Below are 8,499 nucleotides of genomic sequence, written 5' to 3' on the forward strand. Positions count from 1 at the left end.
GCCGGGTGCGCGCTAATAGCGTTTCAAACGTCACTCGCTCTGAGACTTGGAATAGTTGTTCCCCTTGCTCTACATGGGTAACGCTGCTTCAAGGGTGGCTGTTGTCGATGTGTTTCTGGTTCGAGCCCAGGTAGGAGCGAGGAGAGGGACGGAAGCTATACTGTTACACTGGCAATACTAAAGTGCCTATAAGAACATCCAATAGTCAAAGGTATATGAAATTGTAGCTTCTTGTGCTACAAGAAGTCACTTCCGGTCGTAGTTATATCGAAGTGGCGTGTTTTTAGGGAGTCCCGAAAAAAATAGCAAGTGGGGTGTCTCGCTTCCTTTTTCTTCTCTGACAAACTCACCGCCATTTTTGCTCTTCCGGAAGTTTAATAACAGTTAACCTTTGACCTGGGGTGTATTCCGTTGCAAAGCGTTTCGTTTGTTGCAACAGAAACTGTTTACTCCAAACGCTGTTCAATGTGACGTAAAAGCTGCTGAGGTTCTAAATGGAAGTTGTAGTTAAGTTAAAATGTATGGTTCCATGCATTACCATTCCAATCTGAATAGTCTGCAAAGTATTTGGCACAAGCTGCACATCTATAAATTATTGATTCTTCTGTGCTCTAAAGTGGAGTAAAGTCTGCGGAGTTCCTTCCAACTTCTCCAGTCATTAAAGTCTGGCATTTATGGTGCCTTCAAGACAACTGGGAACTCTGAAAAAAACAAGTGTGAATCATGACGTCAGTGATCTTCAGGTCGGAGCTCTAGGAAGAGGCCTGAGTTCCCGACTTGGAATTCCAAGTTCGATGACTTTCCAAACCCCTCATTGTTGAATTTGTGATTTCCTACTTGTTGTGTAATGTTTATGTCCAACGGCCGATGAGCACCGATACGTTTTATCTATAATTTCTCTTCATATGAAAAGGATTGAAAAGGATTAGCCAGTAGATTGTCGACTTGATTCATGACGATGACTGCTTGTCTAGCTTGCTAGCTTATATTTTGAAAGTATGATGCCAAAGCTATGGTAGATACAATCTGATTTGACGTAATTGTATCTGTGGCCACTGACCTTGAACCTTCTTGGATGGGCACTTCTAATGTAACTCTATGGCAGCACCCAAGGGTCTTGAATTTTCGAGCTCTCCCTGTAGATTTTGCGGTAACGTAGTGTCCTCATGAGTGACAGAACACTGAGCCAATCACGGCGCAACTAGAGAACATTAAAAACTCCTATGCACCGTATTTTCCGCTGGCTGACCCACCACCACAGAAAGCACTGAGCTAGGCTGAAACACCTGTATTTTGGAGCTGCTTTACTCAAGAAATCAAAAAAAGAGACCATGTTTGTATGTGGCTTTATTAACTCAAAGATTCAGATTTTTTTTTACACTGTTTGCAAACTGATATGTGACACGTTTTAATGCCAAAATAACATGCAAAACAGGTAAAAAAATAAATAAAACACACACATATATATATATTTTATAACTAAACGGGTGGGGCTCAAAACAGGTGGGGCTCTGCCCTGAATGATGGGTCGCCACTGCTATAAACATGTTATCAGGAGTATGTATCAGTGGAGGCTCCTCAGAGGAGGAAGGGGAGGACCATCCTCCTCAGTGAATTTCATAAAAATATAAATTGTGAAACATTGAAAAAGTTATAATTTTTAGACAAAACTACACTAAATATATTCACGTCACCAAATAATTGATTAAAACACACTGTTTTGCAATGAAGGTCAACAGTAGCCTCAACAGCACTCTGTAGGGTAGCACCATGGTGTAGTCAGAGGACACAGTAATTATGACAACTTCCGGAGGACGTCCTCCATCCTATCAGCTCTTGCAGCATGAACTGACATGTTGTCCACCCAATCAAAGGATCAGAGAATGAATCTAGTACTGAAAGCATAAGCTACAGCTGGATAGCACTGCAGTGCATAAAATGTGGTAGTAGTTGACTCAGAGAGAGAGAAAGACAAATTAATTTCTTCAAAAATGATGGAGAAGCAAGAGGTTTCATCACTTATTTTTTCACTTTCAGTTTCACTTACTTAACTCGCAAATGCAGCTGGCTAGTTTACTTACTCGAACACCCGGCTCAAACAGAGGGATGCTATGTTAGCTAGCTGGCTATGACTATCCAACACAACATTGGAACTCTTCCAAGTCAAGGTAAGCTTTTGGTTTTATTAATTTATTGCCACTGGGACTATACACTGTAACGTTCTGCATGATTGTAGTGGGTTTACTAACGCATTAGTTCTATTAGCTATGTTGACTAGGACGTTACTTTAGATAATATGGTGACAACGATGTAGGCTGTGTGTAGCGGTTATGATCTGGTTCGGCTTGGAAAGGTTTTTTCGCCTGGTCACATACAGCGGCTGTGTTGTTCATTGAAGTCCACAAACAAAGGGAGATGGTGAGAGGAGAGTGCATAGAGGCGAGAAGTAATACAACATGGCTGCTATGAAAGTGAACTGTGTTCATGCTTGATCAAGGGTGTATTCATTCCTCCGATTCTGTTGAAAAACGATTCTTAAACGGAAGCAAATGAAACGTGGATAAAAATAATACCTGAATTTGTCCAATAGAAACTCTTGTTTGCAACTGTTGGACTAATGATTATGCCCTTGATAAGCTAGATGCAGGCAAGAGTGTACAAGGCGGTATTGAATGTGTCAATCTCTGTCATCTCAAGTGTTTCTCTCGACCTGTGTGCACATACATTATAACCTTTCATTCATGGGCTAGGTTGTAGAAACCTCATGATGGGTATAGGGCAAATTGTAGCATCATGTTGTAGCCTAAACCTATCGACGTTACATTGAACAAGGGGAATGGAATCTGAATGACAGTCATCCAATGTGCTGTAATAGAAATAAGGCCAAGCTCATGTGAAGAAGCTGTTGCTGGGAGCAGAGGGCTGGGAGGAGGTCAGCCCCATTGTGCGGGCTGTGGAGAGGGCTGCCACCGTCACTCTGGGTTTGTGTATTTATGTGGCTTGTGGACTGGATGAGAATGGGGAGGTGTACAGCAGCATTCAGAGATACCTGGTGAAGGAGGACCAATGGGACCTGGTCACCTACTCCCCTCTGCCCAGGTAAGTGAACTCAGAATTTGTACTAGTTCTACTTGGTTGAAAGTTATTGCACTAGGTTGCACCAACAAACTTTTTTCTGGAACAGGTTCCTTATAAAATAGATTTGTATGTCCCGTAGGTATGACCTTCTCGCAACAGAGCTCAACGGGGCCCTCTATCTCCTGATAGGCCAGGCGCTAAGGCTGGATGTGGAGACAGACGAATGGACAGATCTAGAAGAAGAATGTCTGGACAGATAGTTCTTTGGTGGATGCACCACAGCCAATGGCCAGATCTACCTGCTAAGCGAGCAAAAGATGAACAAAGCATTCCCCAACACGGTACTGATGGATCCTTACATCGACATCTGCATGGGAATAGACAATGCCATACCCTGTTCTGGGCCTCTCCGTGGCTGTGTCACCATGCGCTCGGTCACATGACACTGGTGAGTTGCCAGTAAACTAGTTTGCAGTTCACATCCTTCTCACCAACTCCCTCTCACCAATATAAGATATATTTCTATATTGAAATGGTTAAACACTTATCAGCTATTGATTTTTCTTTCGAATGAAAAGGTACAAACAAATGTATCAATAGTTCAATAAAAGTCATTTATTGATTGTGTGGTACTGGCCACTGAGTGAACAAACTTATGTGGTGTGTGCATTCATGATACGCAGAACAAAAAGACCAGTCATATGTTACTGACATGATGACCCTGGCATTTCTCTTGTTGTAATAGTTGAACTTTTAATAAAAGAAACATCCAATAATCATGATTAAAGTGAGTCTTTGAGTGTATCAGCCCTTTTGGTGCTCTAGAAACAGACCACAGATAAAAATCCACAGACACTCAGTATGAATGTGCCATACTAGAGACAATAGTACAGAGAGCGAGGCACACGGACCCTGGCAACAAAGAAGTGTGTTCCTACCGTGGTCCATATGTGCTTTAGTTAACTCATCTGATCCTCATTGTCATTTGCCTGATACACATCAAGCACATACAGATCTGGCACCAGGCTAGTTAGTGTATTTCAGTGTGAGACAGATAGAGATGATTGTGATTGACACATCTCTGGGCAAAAGAAAATTACAGGTCATTTCAAGCCCCCATCTTGCACAGTAGTATCATGCTTTCGGTGCAAGAACAATTTGTCACATTTCAAACTAGACATATTTTTTGCAAAATTGCATGTCAGTTATATGAATAGTACATTTGTATTGATCCAGACATTCCATACATATAGATTTAGACAGAATCTAAAAACATTGTCACATTTTGAGTGTACCCATCAACATGGTTACATTACATGGCTCTCCTAAAGATGTAAGATCTTAAAGACATGCTCTGCTACTTTGACGACTAAAAAATAATTGTTTAAACCTCCTGCTTTGGGCTGGATGTGTCAATGTGTAGTTCATACATGCATAACGGATGAGCAGAATTACTGTCTTACCTCAATTAGCCATGAAATCCCTAGTGTGAAAACTACTGTTTTCTTGAAGCTGTGCTGCGCCCCATTTGAGTGACAGCTAGCAAGAGGCCTGCTCAGCGTTATCCAATGAGGTTGCAGGGCAAGCCCAACGGCTCAGTGGACACAGCGGAGGCCTGAAAAATGGATGTAGACTCTAGCTATAGTCTGTTCACCCTGCTACCGTCCGTCAAACGGTACCGGAGCATCGGCTCTCCGACCAACAGTTTCCGAGACAGCTTCTAGCCATAAGACTGTTAAATAGCCATATGACTGTTAAATAGTTAATTAAGGGTTACCAGGACTATCTGCACTGACCCTATCTTGCACTGACTATGCACACTCACAAGACTATACACTGAGTGTACAAAATATTAGGAACACCTGCTCTTTCCATGGCATAGACAGACCAGGTGAATCCAGGTAAAAGCTATGATCCCTTATTGATGTCAACTGTTAATTCCTCTTAAATCAGTGTAGATGAAGGGGAGAAGACAGGTTAAAGAAGGATGTTTAAGCCTTGAGACAATTGAGACATGGATTGTGTATGTGTGCCATTCAGAGGGTGAATGGGCAAAACAAAATATTTATGTGCCTTTGAACGGGGTATGGTAGTAGGTGCCAAGCGCACCGGTTTGAGTGTGTTAAGAACTGCAACGCTGCTGGGTTTTTCACGCTCAACAGTTTCCTATGTGTATCAAGAATTTGATTTGAGAGAGAGTGAAAGCGCAATGACGTGCAACATTTAAAACTTGTAGTGTATTTTAGGTTTAAAAAGGCTTCTGAAGTTTGTAATTTCCACTTTGAAATTTCAGACTTGATTTTCACTTAAGAAAAATGTATCAACCCTTTCAAAAATGTCCATTAATATTATAATTATATAATTATAATCCACATAATAATTTACATTTCCTGTTGCTGCAGGATTATTTTCCTGCTGTAGCAAACTGGCTCAAATTAAGCTCCAACATCTGTACCTAGGCACTGGATGGCTGTCCAGATTCTCAATAAAAACCCTTTGAACAAGAGCAGCAAGTGAAGATTTTTCCCAATAGTTTGTAAAGCTATACTAATACATAGAGCTACATAACAAGTGCTTGTGACAGAAAAAGTAAAAAAATAGCAGCCAAGGCACAAAATAACAAAGTTCAGTAGCACAGAGTAAAACACCTTGTGGAGAAACATGCTGCAAGATCTTCTCTATTGTCACATTGATTATAGAAAAACACATAATATTTTTTTCCCAAGGCTTTACTTGTAAAATGTTTTATAAGGGAGCAGGAGTAGTTAGCCCAAGATACTGATCTAAGGTCTGTTTTGTGTTTGTCACCTGCAATCCTATGGCAACTTCCACTTGGGACCCTTTCCTAACAAATAGGCATGTTCTCCTTTTCTTCACTAGAGGGAGCTATCACCATTCTAACAAGAGTAAAATGACCAATTCAACCCTCTACAATTTGGAGCACATTTGGGAAGTTTGTATTAGCTTCCACAGACAAAATTGTCTGATTAAAAACGATCAGCTACAAAGCTATATTATCTGCACATTTCAATCTAGAGGCTGTCATACTGTTGCCTATGATATCCTTAATTTCAATAAAAAGCTAATTGTTCAATAAATCAATTATTTTATCCAAAATCTATTATCTTACATGTGTTATTAGTGCCACAGTGGTTGATATAACGAATAAGAATTCCATAGATTCATTTGGGTTTTGTAAAAAATCCATATTCCGCCATTATTCATTAAAAAGAAAATCCAGGGAGAAATTATCCAGGGAAGAATTGACACACTTGTTACAGTCCCTAATGCTCTGGATAACATGAAAACAGCCTAACCAGCTCTGCTAGGGCGAGTAAAATAGTCAGAGTGAAGTGTTCTCTCATTTGTGTCTGGAAGTAGCTAGCAAGCTAGCCAACGTTAGCCAGTTAGCTTGGGTGCTTGACTGCCGTTGAGGTCAGAACACTCGGATCAACCAAACTCCTCGACCAGAGCATCCAGTGTGCGCTCCGAGAGCAAAATGCTCTGAATTTACGAACTGACAATCTGGCAATGCTCTGAATTTACGTACGCACACTGGATACAATTTACGAATGCACCCTTTGACTGTACCAGAGTTAATCGTCATTGCACTGCACACTGCCCTATCCCACTTGGACAAGAGAAATACCTATGTAAGAATGCTGTTAATCGACTACATCTCAGCCTTCAACAATATAGTGCCCTACAAGATCAACACTAAGCTCAGGGCCCTGGGTCTGAACCCCTCCCTTTGCAACTGGGTCCTGAAATTCCTGACGGGCCGACCCCAGGTGGTGAGGGTAGGCAACAACACCTCCATCAAGCTGATTTTCAACACGGGGGCCCCACATGGGTGCATACTCAGTCCCCTCCTATACTCCCTGTTCACCCATGACTCCGTTGCCACAGACGCCTCCAACTCAATCATCAAGTTTGATGACGACACTGTTACCAACAATGCCTGATTACCAACAATGGTTAGCCCAATGAATCACCGGGAGCACACTGCCCGCCCTTCTGGACATATACAGCACCTGGTGTCACAAGAAGGCCTAAAAGATCATCAAGGACCTCAGTCACCCGAGCCACTGACTGTTCATCCAGCTACGATCTATAAGGTGAAGACAGTACAGGTGCATCAAAGCTGTGACCGAGAGACTGAGAAACAGCTTCTATCTCCAGGCCATCAGACTGTTAAACAGTCACCACTAGCCTGCCTCCGCCCAGGACACTGTCCTGAACCTTAGTCACTGTTGTAGCCAGCTACCACTCGGTACTCTACACTGCACCTTAAGAAACTGCTGCCCTATGTACAGAGTCATTGAACGCTGGTCACTTTAATAATGTTTACACACTGTTTCACCCACTTTATACACTGTATCTATATACTGTATTCAACACATGGCTCATCAATATAACTACTGCTGTACACACCTTTCTATTCATATACCTACTCATTCAAGGGTTTTTCTTTATTTTTACTATTTTCTACATTGTAGAATAATAGTGAAGACAGCAAAACTATGAAATAACACATATGGAATAATGTAGTAACCAAAAACAGAATTAAACAAATTAATGTATATTTTAGATTTCTTCAAAGTAGCCACCCTTTGCCTTGATAACAGCTTTGCACACTCTTGGCATTCTCTCAACCAGCTTCATGAGGTAGTCACCTGGAATGCCTTTCAATTAACAGGTGTGCCTTGTTAAAATTTAATTTGTGGAATTTCTTTCCTTCTTAATGCGTTTGAGCCAATCAGTTGTGTTGTGACAAGATAGGAGTGGTATACAGAAGATAGCCATATTTGGTAAAGACCAAGTCCATATTATGGCAAGAACAGCTCAAATAAGCAAAGACAAATGACAGTCCATCGTTACTTTAAGACATGAAGGTCAGTTAATCTGGAAAATGTGCAGTCGCAAAAACCATCAAGCGCTATGATGAAACTGGCTCTCATAACTGGCTCTCACCCAGAGTTACCTCTGCTGCAGAGGATAAGTTCATTAAAGTTAACTGCACCTCAGATTGCAGCCCAAATAAATGCTTCACAGAGTTCAAGTAACAGACAAATCTCAACATCAACTTTTCAGAGGAGACTGCATGAATCAGGCCTTCATGATCGAATTGCTGCAAAGAAACCACTACTAAAGGACACCAATAATAAGAAGAGACTTGCTTGGGCCAAGAAACACAAGCATTGGACGTTAGACCAGTGGAAATCTGTCCTTCGGTCTGATGAGTCCAAATTTGAGATTTTTGGTTCCAACCGCCTTGTTTTTGTGAGATGCAGAGTAGGTGAACGGATGATCTCTGCATGTGTGGTTCCCACCGTGAAGTGAGGAGGAGGTGTGATGGTGTGGGGGTGCTTTGCTGGTGACACTGTTAGTGATTTATTTAGAATTCAAGGCACACTTAAC

The sequence above is a fragment of the Salmo trutta genome, chromosome 22, assembly GCF_901001165.1.
Source record: "Salmo trutta chromosome 22, fSalTru1.1, whole genome shotgun sequence".
In the NCBI taxonomy this organism is placed as follows: Eukaryota; Metazoa; Chordata; class Actinopteri; order Salmoniformes; family Salmonidae; genus Salmo; species Salmo trutta.